A 17,123-nucleotide genomic window follows, 5' to 3' on the forward strand; every position below is an offset into this window, starting at 1 on the left:
TAGGCCATCATCATTACTATAAATCAAACAGAGATCAACCACCACATAATAGCACAGCAAAGAGCATACACAAAAATGATGAAGTGCTGGCAGGTGATCTGTATATAAAAGCTAAATTAAAACGTTAGGATAGGTTAGATGCTGGTAGTCAATTCTGGCTTGCTAGGAACTCTCCATAGAATGTTAGTTTGTGCGTTGTTGCTCCAGCTTACAAAACTTTACATAGCAAACTGTGTTCTGTGTCTTAAAATATAGTTCCCTTCACAATTTGGCCTAAACTTTATTAATAAACTCTGTGGTAGCATTTGGTTAATTACTCAACTCAACAGGGACTTACAGTAATACACTGTGTGTGCCTCACCATCACTGTATCATGGGTACAGCAGAAAGGAAAATCCTTCAAGCAATTTTGGGAGGGAAGAGGAAGTGACCGGGACAGAGGGGTGTGGGGCAAGTGGGGAAGGAGAAGAAGGGGGTGAGTAAAGCAGGAACATTTCTAATGTTCTTTGTTTTTTTTTGAGATAGGGTCTCATCTGTCACCCGGGCTGGACGGCAGCGGTGTGATCTCTACTCACTGCAACCTCTGCCTCTGTCTCCATCTCCCAGGTTCAAGCGATTCTCATGCCTCAGCCTCCCAAGTAGCTGGAATTACAGGTGTGCATCACCACGCCTGGCTATTTTTTTGTATTTTTAGTAGAGACGGGGTTTTGCCATTGTTGTCCAGGCTAGTCTCAAACTCCTGACCTCAGGTGATCGACCCACCTCGGCCTCCCAAAGTGCTGGGATTACAGGCGTGAGCCACCACACCCGGCCATTAACTCTTCAGCTTTTTAAAATACAAATAGTTAAGGGTCAACAGAGTTTCTGAAATGTCAGAGCTCCATATGTGTCTAATATCCAGGAACACGAGATCTGTTCCACTTCTGCTTCCGTCGGGCTTAGCTGAAGAAGTCATAACTTCTTTGCCTTTTGTCATTGGGCATTTCCTTCCTATTTTCTTTTCTTTCTTAGTGTTTGATAGTTGGGGTCCATATATGCACTTTACTCGTCCCTTCTCCAGTAACGGGTCCTGTTTTCAAGGGCATGGTCTTAAATTGTAAAATGGAGTTACAGCATATCCAAGAGGATAGGAAAATGAAGAAAATCTCACTCTACAACTTATTACTTATCTAGTTCTTTCTCTTTCTCCTATCTCTAGCACACTACCCCCAGAGATACAGACCTGTCAGTTTCTCTGATCCTAGAAATGACATACACTGTGAATGAAATAAATTTGAAGACATTCCCAAGGAAAGGGCAGTGTTTCTTCCCAATATGGAATCCAGAACATTGGTTAGAAGTATTCTCACAGAACTGCTGATATACAGTACTTGTACTAGTTACATCAGGTATATTCAGCTACATTATGAGTTAAATAGGCTTTGAAGGGTTAACAAAGAAATCAAATTTTATAGAACAGCATTTCCATGATAAATTCTATCCTGAGTTCTAAATTGTCTATGACTTACCTATGAACTTTTACATCATTCAATTACAAATTGAGAACTGCCTGCACACTCTTCATTTATTAATATTATATGAAGTGTATCTCCCTGTATCAGTTAACACAAAAGGGTAAATGTTGGTTCTTGGAAAACAAAATGAGTAAACTATTATTAAATCAGAATTCATATTCAAGAGGAATTCAAATAGAATGCAATAAGGAAGAAAAACAACGAAAGAAAGGTACGTCTACAGCACCACCAGGGAGACTTTGCAGGAATTAGCTTGTGTTGTGTTAGTTCTTATCCCTGAAGAAGCACTGCTAAGCTATTTGAAGCTGCTTTCTCAGAGGGATTATCTCCTTCAATCTGTTTTAATCACAACTAAATGCTTTCAACTGGTATATACTGAGCTCAAATTAGAGAATCACATCCCCTAGATCTGTGTGATTTGTTTGAAAAAAAGAAACACATTCGCATACAAAGACACATTCTAGAAATTAAATTGTGATCTGTCATTGTTCAAGTTAAACAAAAAACATTAAAAGGTTATACTTTTAAACACCACAAAACAAGATCAATGGATATACAAAATATTATAAATGAAAATGATTTGGGGGTTAGCAGGTGATTTTGAGAAAGAAGCAAATGCATTCTTTAGAAATGGCTACATTTGAAGAAGATCACTATGTTTAAAAATAAGTGATTTGATCAACAGAATGGTAAACTGGGCTACAATTCATAAATTTGGTATTTCTTGCTTATTTTGTGAGAGCTTCTGAGCTTCTAATAGTCTTTATTACTGAGATTATTAATCACAAAATTCCGCACATTTACTCACTACTCCTCAAATTTTCCAAGTGTTCTCAAATAATGTGTTAAAGTGAGTAATGTAATGAGAGAATTAGTCATTGACCAACTCCATTTATGACTAGAATCATTCCATTGGTTACATGGTTACTCCAGAAAAGCTATGAGGATGATAAAAAGTTCCAATTTTCATTCAGTGAGTATTTATCAGATCATACTAGGCGCTAATTGCTATTTTCCCTCAATAAAATGAACAACTGATTTCTGAAATTAAAACTAAAGAAAAAAATCATCGGTTGCTCCAGGAAAGAATTCTATTACTCTAGGATCTTCAATTCCGTGGGAAAAACCATGTGACTCAAGGTGAAAGCACGGATCTTGGAACCAGATTGTTTGCATGATACTATTTATCCTCTGAAACTGTTGTTAGAATTAGATGAGAATGTAATTTAATGCATACAACCAGTATGTGCCTAATAGTTACAGTTCATGTATACGTGAACCAAGTTTTAAACAAAAGATTATATAACAATAAACCAGGTGAGTTTTCTTTCTCAATTATCTCCACCCCCTAATTCCAAGAATTTGATGGCTATTTTATAACATCAATAGATTCACATTTTGCCCAAGATGCAGAGCTATCAAATAATTTTATGCTGACATCAGTTGCCTCCTGACAGCTCTAAGATATGAAATAACAAGCAGTCAATGTCAGTGCTCCTAAATCAAGCCCAGGGCCCCCATGGCACCAGACAGTAGCAGCTTGTTACTGCTAAGGAAATGTCAGTCCAGTCAAAGTGTGGCAGAATTGTCAAATCCCCAGTTGCGTCTGCTCTGGTATAACTAACATTCTATAAGGTAACATTCATAAAGATGTTGTTATGTTGCCAAAACCCTGAAGCAGAACAGCTAAGGTGACTCTCAGAGTTCAAAAAGTTGTTTGACTTCTTCAGTCACTGGAATTTCTCCCTCTAGTAAACAGGTTCATTTTCTTTCCTCTGTAGACACAACATTCAGGATCAGATAGTATGTTTTTTTCCCTGAAAATGCTGTGAGTATTTGGATAGAGTCAGACGTCATTATGAATGTGATATCTGACTTTTGGTTTGCATTCACAAGAAATACTTATGAATCATTTCTTATTTCTAAAATATTCTTGTTTTTTAAATTACCTATGTCTGCCCCCTTACATCATAATTATACTTTAATTTCCTTCCACTTGGCACTTACTCTGACATCCTGTTATTATCCATTCCTACTTACAGCATCCTGACCATGGAGAGAGTATCACTTACTTCTAAGGTGGCACATTGGCTGAATCTGAGGTTCTCATTAGAGTTTTTCTACTTCCATTTAATTTTAAGACTTACTTACAGGAAACACACGCTAGCTTAAAACTTCATTTTTGCTATCCCTGTAAAGTATGGTAGTATTTTGACTTGTGTTTCTACTTTCCCTACAACAGGACAACAGGTCTACTTTTATACTCGATGCTACAAAAAATAATGGAATATGTTGGCAGGTCACAGTCCTATTTTGCCAGTAAGTATCATTACGCACAGATGCAGTTTTTCATTACAGTTGAAGACCTTTAGCAGCGCTTAACGGCTTCAAACTCACAGTGCTGTACAGTCATAATCGGAGTAACGGCTTCAATCTCACAGTGCTATACAGTCATAATCGGAGTTCCATCTTTTGAGTCCATGCTAGGAACATACATTCATCAACAGACTGCAGTACCTGGATTGGATCTTTTGCTGACACTTAGAGTCAGTCCCCTGTGACTTTTATCATGGAGACTGTGTTAAGATTAGAACTGGGTTATAGTCTGTGATCATTAATCTAAAGTCTCGCTGTGGAGTGTCCCAAGCAGCAAATTGGGAGACCCTCTCGCCTTCTTCATACACCAGTGTTAAGAGAAATACATCTGTGTTATAAATCAATCTGAATATATACTCACAGAAACAAACATATGGGTTAAATTTTCTTGAAATTACACATGGTTATAAAAATTGACCTAAAAAAAGTTCTTGGAAAAAGATGTTTGGAATTTGATTGAACAAAAATATTTTTAAATATCTCAAGCTGTTTGGCAAATCTCAAAAATGCCAAGTGATTTCCAAGCCTACTGAAAATACCCTTTGTCTTATGCATGAGCCTTTCAAAGCTTGAAAATTGTGTGTGTGTGTGTGTGTGTGTGTGTGTGTGTGTGTGTGTGTGTGTGGTGTGTTTGTGTGTGTGTGTTTGTGTGTGATGAAGCAATGGGCTTTGTAAACATTTTCAGGAGTTTTCTCTTTAATAGACAAGAATAACATTGCCCAATTATCTAAGAAATTTGTTATCAGTATTGCAAACATTTATCAAATAGTGGTTTAGCTCTATACACAAATAGAGTCCAAAGGCATGTACTTGGTGTGATTAAATGATGATGAAGTCATTTGACACACATTTTCTCAAATAGCTTATGTTCTACAGAAAAGCTATTTTTCTTGGTTAATTTTGGAAGAAAGAACAGGTCAAAATGCAAATGTGCTATTCTATTAGCATTAGATTACAAACGTGATCTCATCTTATACCTGATATCAGGGTCTTGAGATAACTGTCATAAGATACAATTAAGGCTCAACTCAGGAGAGCGAGTATGAAAAGTCAATAGCAGGTGAGTATTGCCAAAGAAGGGTTAATGTGTTTGGGGCATGAAGGTCATAGTCCTTGAATATGTAAAGCTGGGAGTGAACATGGGTGAGAGCCAGTGTGGGAAATATGTTTATGGGCATGGAGAGAGTGGGATAAAACACTATTTGATACAAGTAATTACATACCCTTTTCTTTATAACTGTAATATATATGTTATATATGACATATATATTATACCTATGTTCTTGTTTCATAATAAAGGTCTTAGAAACTAAAATATTCAAGAATGAAAATATCTATAAAATACAGCCCATCCAACCAAGTATGGATATGATCTAAACAAGTTTCAATTTCTCTCCTGACATCCCATTTCCTTAGTTACAGTTTGCCTAGGTCTTGGTCATCAATTTGTTACATTTCTTCTGACCTTGTGTCATGTTCCTTTATATTGTGAAATTTTGCCATCAAAAAATGTCTTAAGCATTGTGTTAGACAAACACCACTCCCAATTAGGACTGACAACTTCCAATTGACTTCAGAATGCAACTAGAGCTTTTGATTATGCTTAATTCTCCCATCACCAGACCTCTGTTGAAGCAAATTTTCTCAGTGATACTCAAATTTGAGCCCCTCTTCATTACAGATCTCTTTCCACTCATACAATATAGTGTCAAACATAATTCCTTCCAAGGAACATTGTGTTTGGTCAGAAGTCAAAGAAGCACAAAAACATCATTTCATTCGGTTATTCTAGACTATCTTGTGTTTTGTGAATGAATCTATTATTTATAAGATTATTCATAGTCATGTGTGGAGCCTGGGGATGCAAACCTTGTCTTCTCTCATTTGATTATGTATTATGGTATAAAACAGTGCCTGCTTAGGACTTGCTCTAGCAAAGTTATTAACAACAAGTCTCTCTCAGCTCTCTCCATTTAAGTCTTCCACACTTGAAGCCCTGTTATCTCCTGATTGCTCAGAACCACTTCCCATGGTGCTATCTGCATGGAAAATACCCGTGCACTGTGCCCAAACATTTGATCATTTACATCTATCTTCTGTACTTAACTGTCCTTTCGTCCGTCTCAAACAAAGGACCACTCTGTCCTTGGTATGCTCCCTTAGTTTGTTATACATATTTCTAGTAGCACTCATCTCTTTGCTCAGTTCTCTGTTCACTTGCCTCTTGCCTGTCTTAGTTGTCCTTGTATTTCCTGCACATTGTCTAAATTATAGCACATTCTTGGCATTGCTTAAATCCTTTCCTAGTGGTTACATGAATGTGAACAAATAAGTTCAAGTTAAAACTATAACACTTGATCTCTATTGCCCTTTAAATTCTAATACTTAAATTTTAACTATCTAGTGAGTCTATCACCTCTCTCTAAAATTTTTCCAGTATAAAACTTTTCCTTTTTCTTTCTTTCTTTTTGTGAGACAGGGTCTCGGTCTCTCTGTCACCCAGGCTGGAGTGCAGTGGCATAATCACAGCTCACTGCAACCTCGAACTCCTGAGCTCAAGTGATCTTCCTATCTCAGCTGCCTAAGCAGCTGGAACCACAGGTATGCTACCACGCTTGGCTAATTTCTTTATTTTTTATTTTATTTTTTGGAGATGGGGTCTCCCTATGTTGCCCAGGCAGATCTTGAATTCCTGGGTTCAAGTGATCCTCCCGCCTTGGCCGCTCAAAGTGCTGGGTTTACAGGTATGAGCCACCGTGCCCAGCCTAAAATATTCCTAATATACAGAGAAGTACAGCAAGCAATATGCCCACCACCCAAATTTATGTGATACTTTTAAAATTCCTTCATATTCCTTTGATAAATTATGAAAAAAATCTAGAACCCCTTTATTAACTATCTTGTTAGTCAACTAGAATCCTTTCATTTGGAATTGTGTGTTGTATGTATGGGATTACCGAAGAACAAAATGAACAGTAAAGCACCTTGCCTACTTTGCATACCTAAAATTATGAATTTAATAACTAAAAAAAGATTTCTAAACTTTTTAGGAACCTCGATTTTAGTTGCAAGCCACATTCATTAAAATGTGTGATATATAAATTATACATATCAGATAATGTTTTAAAAAGAGATAATAAAAAGAAAGATTTTTAAAAAATTGCTTGTAATCTACAAGTGAAGTACCAGGTTTTGCCACTAGAGGGAAGCTACCTTCAAACGCAATAAAAGTTTTTTTTTCCTTTTTTCTTTTTTTTTTTTTTTTTTTTTGTCTGTAGTTCAACAAGTCCTCTCCGTTGTCTGGTCAGATATTTGGCCAACATACAAATCAGTACCCTTCATCAACAATAAATGTAATGACAATGTTTAATTAAATAAGAGTCCTTTTTTTTCCTAAGAGCTAGAAAGAGAAACAAAGAACCATATAACTGGCAACTGCAATTTGCGTCCCTCTAGAGGCAAAAGGAAATCTATAATTTGCCTTGAGAAAGTGGGAAAAGATCAAGAGGCAAAGACAGAAGCAGCGCCAAAGTGCAATCTTATTCCTTTACCATCTGTCACAATCACTGTCATTCCCCAAAGGCCATGTTTAAAAATGAGACAAGAGGGCTCCTAAGAACTTGAAAATGGTCAGAGTTCTGAATCACACTGAAACATTAAAACTCAACAATACCAGCCAGCAATTGCTAGAAATCAAGAGTAAAAATGTCTTCCAGTATAAGGCCACGGTGGGGAGAGGAGTTTTAAAACAAGGGGGAAAGAGAAAGAAAATGATCCCCACATAAGCCTTTAGAAATCTATTTCATGAATGGTGGCTTTATGTCTTGAAATTTCTTTACTTGGTGTATTGAATTAAAATATACAGTTGCAATTTCAAGAATTATTATACTGCCATGATTTGAACAGGTGAATTCATATTCCATGTGACAAATTTCAAATTGCTCAGCTGTTGTATACCAACAAAAATCAATCAGGCATACAATTGCAGTCGTAAGTCATGGATTGACCACGTTGCTATCTTTTTGGGTTCTTAGGCTCTCTACCACTTGGGGGCAGACTGAACAGCAACAGAAAAGGAGGAGCAATAGCATAAGCAACCTTCTCAACAGAGTCTCTAAGTGTGTTTTCAAACATAAGTGGGTGAATGGAAGCCACTCAACATCCATTAAAATCTGTTTCAAACATACCTGCAGAATGCAGACATTATGACATAGTCAGAGATTCATTTGAATAATTTCATATTGAAGTTTTACATGGAAAAAAAGGCATATTCTATATTGTCCTTCACCACCACTGTCCATTCCAAGCATTATTGATAATGGGAAAAGATACAAAAGAGTTTTCTTTGTTATTTTCCTTTCCTCTTCAGAGGCTTCAATTGAAGCTGTCTTACTTGTAGCACACTCAATCGTAGTACAAACTTTCCAGTCAACGGACCTCAAAAGGACAAATTCTAACGAACAAAGGCCTAGACTACTTAGATATTCAATGTTGTTCTGTCAATCAGCATGAGCAATTGGGTTATCAGTTTGCAGAAACGTTAAAAAGGCCCAAAGACAAATTCTAGTCTTACTTAACAGGAGACTTCTGTATGTATGCCTCATCAGTGACTGAAGTCACTCTAATAAAAATCCTTATTTCTGGGCAAGGGAGACATTAAACAATACAGGATATAAAAGAACGGTTAATTATTTATCCAGAGTTAGAATAATGTATGCATAAAATGAACCAGAATTCTGTGACTTTATCTTTTACTTTCGTTAGATTCAAAGAATGAACTTCCTAACACCTGGCACATAAGCAATTAAGCTCATAATGGACTTGGCCATTGCCCATATTGTCAATATGGCAAGAGCAGATTAAAATGAAAAATAGAAACATAATTACTTTCCAGGTATTATATTATTGGGTAAGGAGCACAGACTAATCAAAATCATTGACTTGGCCATGTCTCTAGAAGACGGATCTGCCAGATTTAAATGGAGAAATATAGACTTTGATAGAAGATGGATTAGAACTATTGTCATCTAAGAAAAGAGTCTCAAATGCACGAAAGCAATCCTGATGACCTTAAGTACAATAATTTCATAAATAATATTACCTTGACATTGATTTATATAAAATGTCAACCATCTTTAATTTCTCAATCATAATATGTAGTAGAGATCATTGGCTGTTTCACGGTAGCACTTACAACTTACAGGGCAATTACTACATCCTAGGCATTGTATTTAGGCATTTCACTTTACATATATTATCTAATTTAGTACTTGACCTTATAAAGTCCTTATTTCATAGATGAGAACATCCAGGTTTAAGTAATTTGTGCTAAGTAGTTTGTGCAAGTGGTGAGTCCTAGTTTGAATCAACTTGTTTTACTTTAAAATGCATGATTTCAATTTATATAGTCTCTTGCTAATTAGGATTCTGGTTTGCTAATATTCCAGAACAGACATAATGGCAAACATAAAAAATATAAATATTTGTATTCATAACGTCATCCATAATGGTCAAACGGGCCCCTGCAGCAGATGTTCCTAATGCAGTATCTGTATTATTCTATGTTTTATTCATGGAACTAGAGTATTGGAAGAATACATAAGGTGACCAGTCATAAAACTACATCACCGGCTGCGCGTGGTGGCTCAGGCCAGCAATCCCAGCGCTTCGGGAGGCTGAGGTGGCGAATCACCCGAGGTCAGCAGTTCCAGACCAGCCGGGCCAACATGGCGAACCCCATCTCTACTAAACTAAAAAATGGCGGTGCACGCGATTCCAGCTGCTCCGGAAGCTGAGGCACCATCACGGCTTGAACTCGGGAGGCGGAGCTTGCAGCGAGCGGAGACTATGCCGCTATACTCCAGCCTGGGCGACAGAGCCAGACCCTGCCTCAAAAAAAAATAAAGTAAAATGAATTACATCCCCCCACCTTCTTCACAATGTGGGGCCTTGTATGAAAATGTTGGACAACTTCCTGTCTCCGCGCCCCGGCCCCCGAGCAGCCTCCGCCGAATCCTGTGCGGCCCCCGCCCGAACCCCGCCGAACCCCGCCGAACCCCCGCCGAACCCTGCCGAGCCCCGCCAAACCCCGCCGAACCCCGCCGAACCCCCGCCGAACCCCGCCGAGCCCCGCCGAACCCCGCCGAACTCCGCCCGGCCCCCGCCGAACCCCCCAGGGCCCCCAGCCCGGCCCCGCGCAGCCCCAGCCACCGCCTTGCAGCGGAAGATGGCCGTGCCCCCCACATAGGCGGATCTTGGGATGTCTTCACCAAGGGCTGTGGACTGGCTTAACAAAGCTTGATTTGAATACGAAATCTGAGTGGAGTTCACAGGCTCAGGCTCAGCCAACACTGAGATCACCAAAGTGACGGGCGGTCTGGAACCCAAGTACAGACGGACGAGTGCGGCTGGAGGCCCACGGAGAAATGGAACCCCGACAATACACGAGGCACCGAGATGACCGTGGACGGCCAGCGTGCCCGTGGACTGAGGCTGACCTTCCATTCATCCTTCTCCCCTAACCCTGGGGAAAATGCTAAAATCAAGACAGGGTACAAGTGGGAGCACATTGATCGGGGCTGTGACGTGCATTTCCACGTGGCCGGGCCTTCCATCCGGGGTGCGCCGGTGCTGGGTTGCCGGGTTACAGGCCTGGCTGGCCGGCTACCAGATGAATTTTGAGACTGCAAAGTCCTTCCTGAGTGACCCAGAGCAACGGTGCGGTTGGCTCCAAGACTGATGAATTCCAGCTTCACACTAATGTGAATGAGGGGACAGACAGAGTTTGGTGGCTCCATTTCCCAGAAGGTGAACAAGAAGTTGGAGACCGCTGTCCCTCTCGTCTGGACAGCAGAGAACAGTAACACGTGCTTCAGAGTAACAGGCAAGTATCAGATTGACCCTCATGCCTGCTTCTGGACTAAAGTGAACAACTCCAGCCTGATAGGTTTAGGATACACTCAGACCCTAAAGCCAGGTATCAAACTGACACTGTCAGCTCTCCTGTATGGCAAGAACGTCAATGCTGGTGGCCACGAGCTTGGTCTAGGACTGAAATTTCAAGCATAAACGGATACTGTACAAGTGTTTAATTTAAAACTATTTTGCAGCATAGCTACCTTCAGAATTTAGTGTATCTTTTAATGTTGTATGTCTGGGATGCAAGTATTGCTACACATATTAGACCGCCAGGTTAAAGATGATTCAGCTTTAGGATATTACCCTTTCAGAGGGACAGAAGAAACGCCATTTCCAAAAAAGGTACTTTCAGTGGTAGACTTGGGGGGAACTCGATAGCCCCTTTGAGATGCCAGGTTTCTTTTTTATCTAGAAATGCCTTCAAGTGGTAGGTGATAATATGTAGGCACTTTGTAAATTCATAGTGAGTAAATGAATTAAATTATGATTTCCTGAGAATTGAACCTTGGTTTCCTAACCCTAATTGAAGAGAGACTCGCTGCTTGACAGTGTGTACAAACTCACCTGAATGAGACTTTTTAGACAGATCTTCATGACCTGTTCCCACCCCAGTTCATCGTGGTCACCTCTTTTACACCAAATGGTCTGCAGGCTGTGGTCACTGTTTCTTTTTTGCCATTTTGGGGTGGAGAAGGTGGATGTGATGAAGCCAGTAATTCAGGACTTATTCCTTACTGTGTTGTGTTTTTTTTGCCCTTGCACCAGAGTAAGAAATAGCTTCTAGGAGCTCCAGCTATAAGCTTGGAAGAGTCTGTGTGATTGTAATCACATGGTGACAACAGTCAGAAGCTAAATTGGACTTCTTTTGTATTCTCATCAATTTGTTTTTTAACAGTTTAATGGGTACATTCTAGAGTCTTCCATTTTGTGTGGAATTAGATCCCTTCAAATGCTGTAATTAACATCACTTACAGAAACTTGAATAAAGTATTGAAACCTCAAAAAAAAAAAAAAATGCTGGGCAATAAGTTACAAGCAAAAAACCCTGGCTCTTTTTAAAATGAAACAAACTCATCAGCCTCTTACCCTTTTGCCTTTTATCATTCTTTTCTTTCTTTTTTAAATCAGCTTTCTTCGTTGAATGTCATTCTTATTATTCCATACATAAGATGCTGTGCAAACCTTGCCATCCATGTAGCCAGTTACATTGGGAAGGCCAAGAAACTTGCCAAAACATTGGAGGTATATATTCATAATTTGTATACAGCATTAACTTTCAAAAATCTTTTACTAGCAGTTGAATAAAATTCCTAACTGATAACAGCACAGTTTTAAAAAAAATGTGAGTGAAGGGATTAGAGGATATGAATTCAAAGTCACTTCTAGCTTTTAAATTTTATGATTTTATTTGATTAAGCATCTCAAAGTTGAGAGACGAACGAATCAACTTCACAAGCATTTACTGTTTGGTCCAACACTGTAAAATTTGATTAAGTAAAGCCCAGACTTGTTGGAATTCATCACACAACGCCATTCACCCTCAGACCTTGTAACTCAAATATGTGAGAGTAGATTGATCTGATAAAAATCAATGTGGTCTAAATAATGAAATTTAATTTCCATTTAAAATTGTGTGCTTGTTTATATATAGTTACACTTACCATGCTTCTACTTATGTCGCTATTCTAAGACTATTCTGCAGATAAGACCTTTGTGTAGTTCCAAGTTCATATTATTAGTTTGCAAAAAGTTGATTTTTGTTTCCTCCATTGTACACAGAAGGAAACTGAGGCTTTGAAGACATTAAGGCACTTCCGGAATCACAGTAATGTGATCCAGCTTTCTTCTCCCTATACCACATTGTTTTATTTTCATTGTTTTTATTATTCAGAATATTCATAAACTTAATACTAATTTTGCTAATGAGATAAATACAAAACAAAAATAAGTTTGTTTTTCACAAGACAAACCCTACCCACATTCCCTACAGCAGTTATATGGGATAACCTTGCTCTATGATGAACTGAATGAAACAATTTTGGGAAATAATTTTCTCTCTCTGCTCTCCCACCCTCAATGGCTTGATATATAATGCCTTGTGTACAATCTTGTCAAAATACAAGAAATAGATGATATATTTTCTAACACTTCCCTGTCAACCCTGTGATATTAGAATTCTATGATTCGCAGTCTATTCTCTGGTATATTTGTAAAATGACATGCAAGACACAGAAACTGTTAAGTCTTGGAGTCACAGAACATCTCCCTGAACAACCTGATAGCAGAATCTCATGCATAAATTTTAATCCTGTTGAATCAATGTTATAATTATTAGGCTTAGTAACTAATGACATAGTCACTAGTGTTGGTTTTGACTTAAGATAAAACACCTTAAAACAAAAACACATCAGTAACATATAAAAGAGAACTCTGCTTAAAGAAGAAGGCCAAATGCTAGATGCAATTCTTTAAAAAGTCAGTAACTAAAATATGGAGTCAAGTCAGCATGTAGAATAAGTAAGATGGGTAGCAATGGAATCTAAGTTGGGGTTTTCAATTTGCAGGTGGTATATGGATAATCATTTTCAGTGCTTGCGGAATGTTTGTGGTGGGCCCCTCCCTCCAGAAACATGGCTAGATTGCCTTCTGACTTCTTTGTGGTTGTGTGTGGTATGTGACTTGTAACCTATGAGTTATAACAGAATATGGCATGCATTACTATGGGCTGAGGGATTTATGTTGATACAAAAGCTTCCAGAACTCTCCTTTCTCTCAGCCACTATCACCAGGGTGTCAACATTCCTTCACCCTGGATACTGAAGGAAAGTCAACACTTATGCCAGAGCAAGGCCCCGGCCAAACTGAAATAGGCATGTAGCCCAAGGACTGATAGACCTTAGACCTTTTTAAAAAAAAGTTTGCTTTTAAAAACAGTGATCCTTCCTGGGCACGGTGGCTCACACTGTAATCCCAGCACTTTGGGAGGCCGAGGCAGGCAGATCACCTGAGGTCAGGAGTTTGAGACCAGCATGACCAATGTGGAGAAACCCCATCTCTACCAAAAATCCAAAATCAGCCGGGCGTGGTGGTGCACACCTGTAATCCCAGCTACTCGGGAGGCTGAGGCAGGAGAATTGCTAGAACCCAGGAGGCAGAGGTTGTGGAGAGCCAACATTGCAACATTGCACTCCAGCCTGGGCGACAAGAGCGAGACTCTGTCTCAAAAACAAACAAACAAAACACAAAACAAAATAAAACAAAAAAAACACTGATCTAGAGACTGGGAATGGTTGGGGAAGGTAGGGATAGGAAGAGATTTGTGAAAAAATACAGAATTACAGCTAGATATGAGGAATAAGTTCTAGTATTCTATACCACCACGGGATGACTATAGTCAACAATAATACACTATATAATTTCAGATAGTTAGAAGGACCATACAGAATACTCCCAACACAAAGAAATGATTCATGTTTGAAATGATAGCTATGCTAATTACCCTAATTATTGCATATTATATGTATCAAAACATTATTATATACCTCACGAATATGTACAATTGTTATGTATCAATTAAAAAATTAAATGGAAAAACCACTGAAATTTGGGGACTGTTTGTTAACACAGCATCCCTTACCCATCCTGAGTGATAAAATAAAAATTGGTACTTGAAATAACAAATGGACACTTCGGCTTTCTCTTGTCCCTTTCATCTTTGTCTGATGGAAAGTGGAGTAGGCTACAAGAAGCATTTTCTTTTATGGATGCAGCTGCTAGGTTCCAATTAGAAATTTTAAGAAATGAAGATAAGCTTTGTATTGTCAGCTACGAAATAAACCATGAGTCTAAAAGTCAACAGAAAAGGTAAATAAAGGTCATAGCTTCGTTAGATTTGGTGATAATTAAGATTTCTGAATTTTTAAAATGTGTGTGTTGCATAATTTCCAGGAGTAGCTGCCATCTTGAATTCTGACATGTATGTCTCTGTTCACTCTCATGGTAGAGGAGGACTGTTTTCTCTTCGCTCAAGTTAGACATTTTCACTCACCAATAGTGCAAACTATGTGTACCCTTCACTGAAGACAGTTAAAGTTTAAGAAAATATGTAGTCATTAAACTCTTCAATTTGCCAGAGGGATCTTTATGGCCTAAGAATGAAAACGATAAATTATCTGACTTGTCTAGTCACACTCACTCAAAAATCTTTAAAAATATATAGGTTTCTATTTTCTACATTAGATATTACTACTTCCATATTGGTTTATGTGTGAATTGAAAGGTAAGACAAAAAATAAACATTAAAACACCCTCATTCACCTTCTCTTGTGTCCTTGCTTAGAGACAGCCATGGGAGATTTTCTATTTCTTTAAAGGCACTTATAAAACTGGCTTCATAAAATGCTGCCAACTAATACAGGTAAAACTCATCACTTGCCAACAATACATGAATGATATGATACAAGATGGAGATCAAAACATACTTAAAACCACTGACTGGTCATTTTGAAAGTTATCTAGATATGTAATCACAAAAATACTCAGTAAACAAAACTTCTACCTGTTTTTATTTATGAAGTATCAGGTGTTAGATACAAAAATAAGCTGAAAAACATCTGGAATTCAACGGGCTGTCACATATATATGCTCCAGAAGGATAAAAACTTAACAAGTTTTAAAATTTTCTGAATCATTTGTGTTTTTCTTTTTTGAGACGTAGTCTTGCTCTGTCACCCAGGCTGGAGTGCAGTGGGGTGATCTCAGCTCACTGCAACCTCTGCCTCCCAGGTTCAAGCAATTCTCCTCCCTCAGCCTCCCCAGTAGCTGGGATTACAGGCAGGCAACACCACACCCAGCTATCTTTATGTTTTTAGTAGAGACGGGATTTCACCATGTTAGTCTGTCTGGTCTTCAACTCCTGACCTCAAGTGATCTGACCACCTCGGCCTCTCAAAGTGTTGGGATTACAGGCGTGACCCACTGCACCCAGCCCTGAGTCATTTGTTTTGAGTGATGTATTAAAAGATGAAAGAATGAGATAGGTGTGTACTAGAAACAAATGATTATGAGAAAGAGATTAGTGATCCACATTAAAGCATATCCTACTAACATACCACAAGAATCCTGAGAAGTTAAGATTCAGTACTTTTCAAGTGAACCCAGTTAAATCCCCATTTCCTGTAAATCACGACTGCTGTATGGGAACTTTGATTTCACACTGAATCCTTTTTGTTCTTAATCACTGACCCAGTGGTTTCAAAACATTTTCAGCAATTATATTCTCACCAAAGATCATGATGATATGATGGTCTTAGCATTAGATCTTAGATGAGTTAAGAGCAAAACAGTAGAAGCCAATTAAATAGCCACATATATTTTCTAATTGACTAAATCTTTTAAAATCTAGTTTTGCAAAAATACAGTTTATCTGTGGAATCTGACAAATCATATATAAGACATATCTGATTGGAGCTACCAAAAGCACCAGGATATTTCTAGTGCACATACAATAGCACAGTATTGTTGGAAATACCTGATGTATGAAGTTTTGTGGCCTTTAGCAAAAACCAGAAACAAAGCTATAAAGAATGACAAGCACAAATTATAACCCAGTCAACTAATGAGAAAAAGAAAACATTAGAAATGAATACATATATTGGGGTAAATCTCTTATTACCAAAATTGATTTTTCCATGCATCTTAGATTTTGTTTTGATTACATAAATTAAATGAGTCAGAAAATAAATTTAAATCTGCCCACAAAAATTCATAATAAAATGTATAGTGGATTACTTCTGCTATGACATTTCAATTCACTCATCAGAAGACATCTGATTACTCATGAGTGCTTATATTACATTAGCCTCTTCACTCATGACAAAAAGACCTAATCCATTATGGAGTTCTTTTATTTTATTTTTTTTTCACTTAAAGTTCATCATTACTCTCCACACTGAATTCTATATTAAATAGTAATTCTATATTTAAATAGACATTGTATTGGCAAATCTTGGTCTTATAGGGTTGTTCTAAATTATGTTTCATCTATTAGGATATTGGATAACTGTTCTGAAAAACAGGGCTTGATTCTTAAGAGAAACAAGATAATGAAGCTTTGCACAATACCATTTAATTTTGAGACATCTCAACTGGGAAGAAATGCACAATTTTTCTGAAAGACACAATTGCTCTCTCTGGAAATTAATATCTTTCTTTTTCTCTAGAACCAGATTTCAACTGAACTTCAAGACAAATAGACACAAGATAAATCTTTTCTTATATATCCTCAATTGCAGGAATTTTAGACTCCAAATAGAA

The 17,123-nt window shown here is 38.0% G+C and overlaps 1 protein-coding gene and 1 pseudogene across 25 annotated transcripts in view; one reads left to right on the forward strand and one right to left on the reverse strand.

Annotated features, from left to right (window-relative positions):
- The window catches only part of LOC105485558 (roundabout guidance receptor 2), a 1,382,758-nt gene that overhangs the window by 328,542 nt on the left and 1,037,093 nt on the right, over positions 1–17,123 (reverse strand). The window contains exon 1 of one of the 25 annotated variants that reach the window (XM_011747913.2): positions 9,820–9,860. The exons of 23 other annotated variants lie outside the window; for them this stretch is intronic. The gene's annotated coding sequence lies outside the window, so the exon portion shown is untranslated. Of the gene's footprint in view, positions 1–9,518; positions 9,745–9,819; positions 9,861–17,123 lie in introns of those variants that run through there. One more of the 25 variants, XM_071089598.1, reaches the window with a different exon arrangement.
- On the forward strand, positions 10,117–11,015 carry LOC105485555 (non-selective voltage-gated ion channel VDAC1-like; annotated as a pseudogene).

The sequence above is a fragment of the Macaca nemestrina genome, chromosome 2 (assembly GCF_043159975.1).
Source record: "Macaca nemestrina isolate mMacNem1 chromosome 2, mMacNem.hap1, whole genome shotgun sequence".
NCBI lineage: Eukaryota > Metazoa > Chordata > Mammalia > Primates > Cercopithecidae > Macaca > Macaca nemestrina.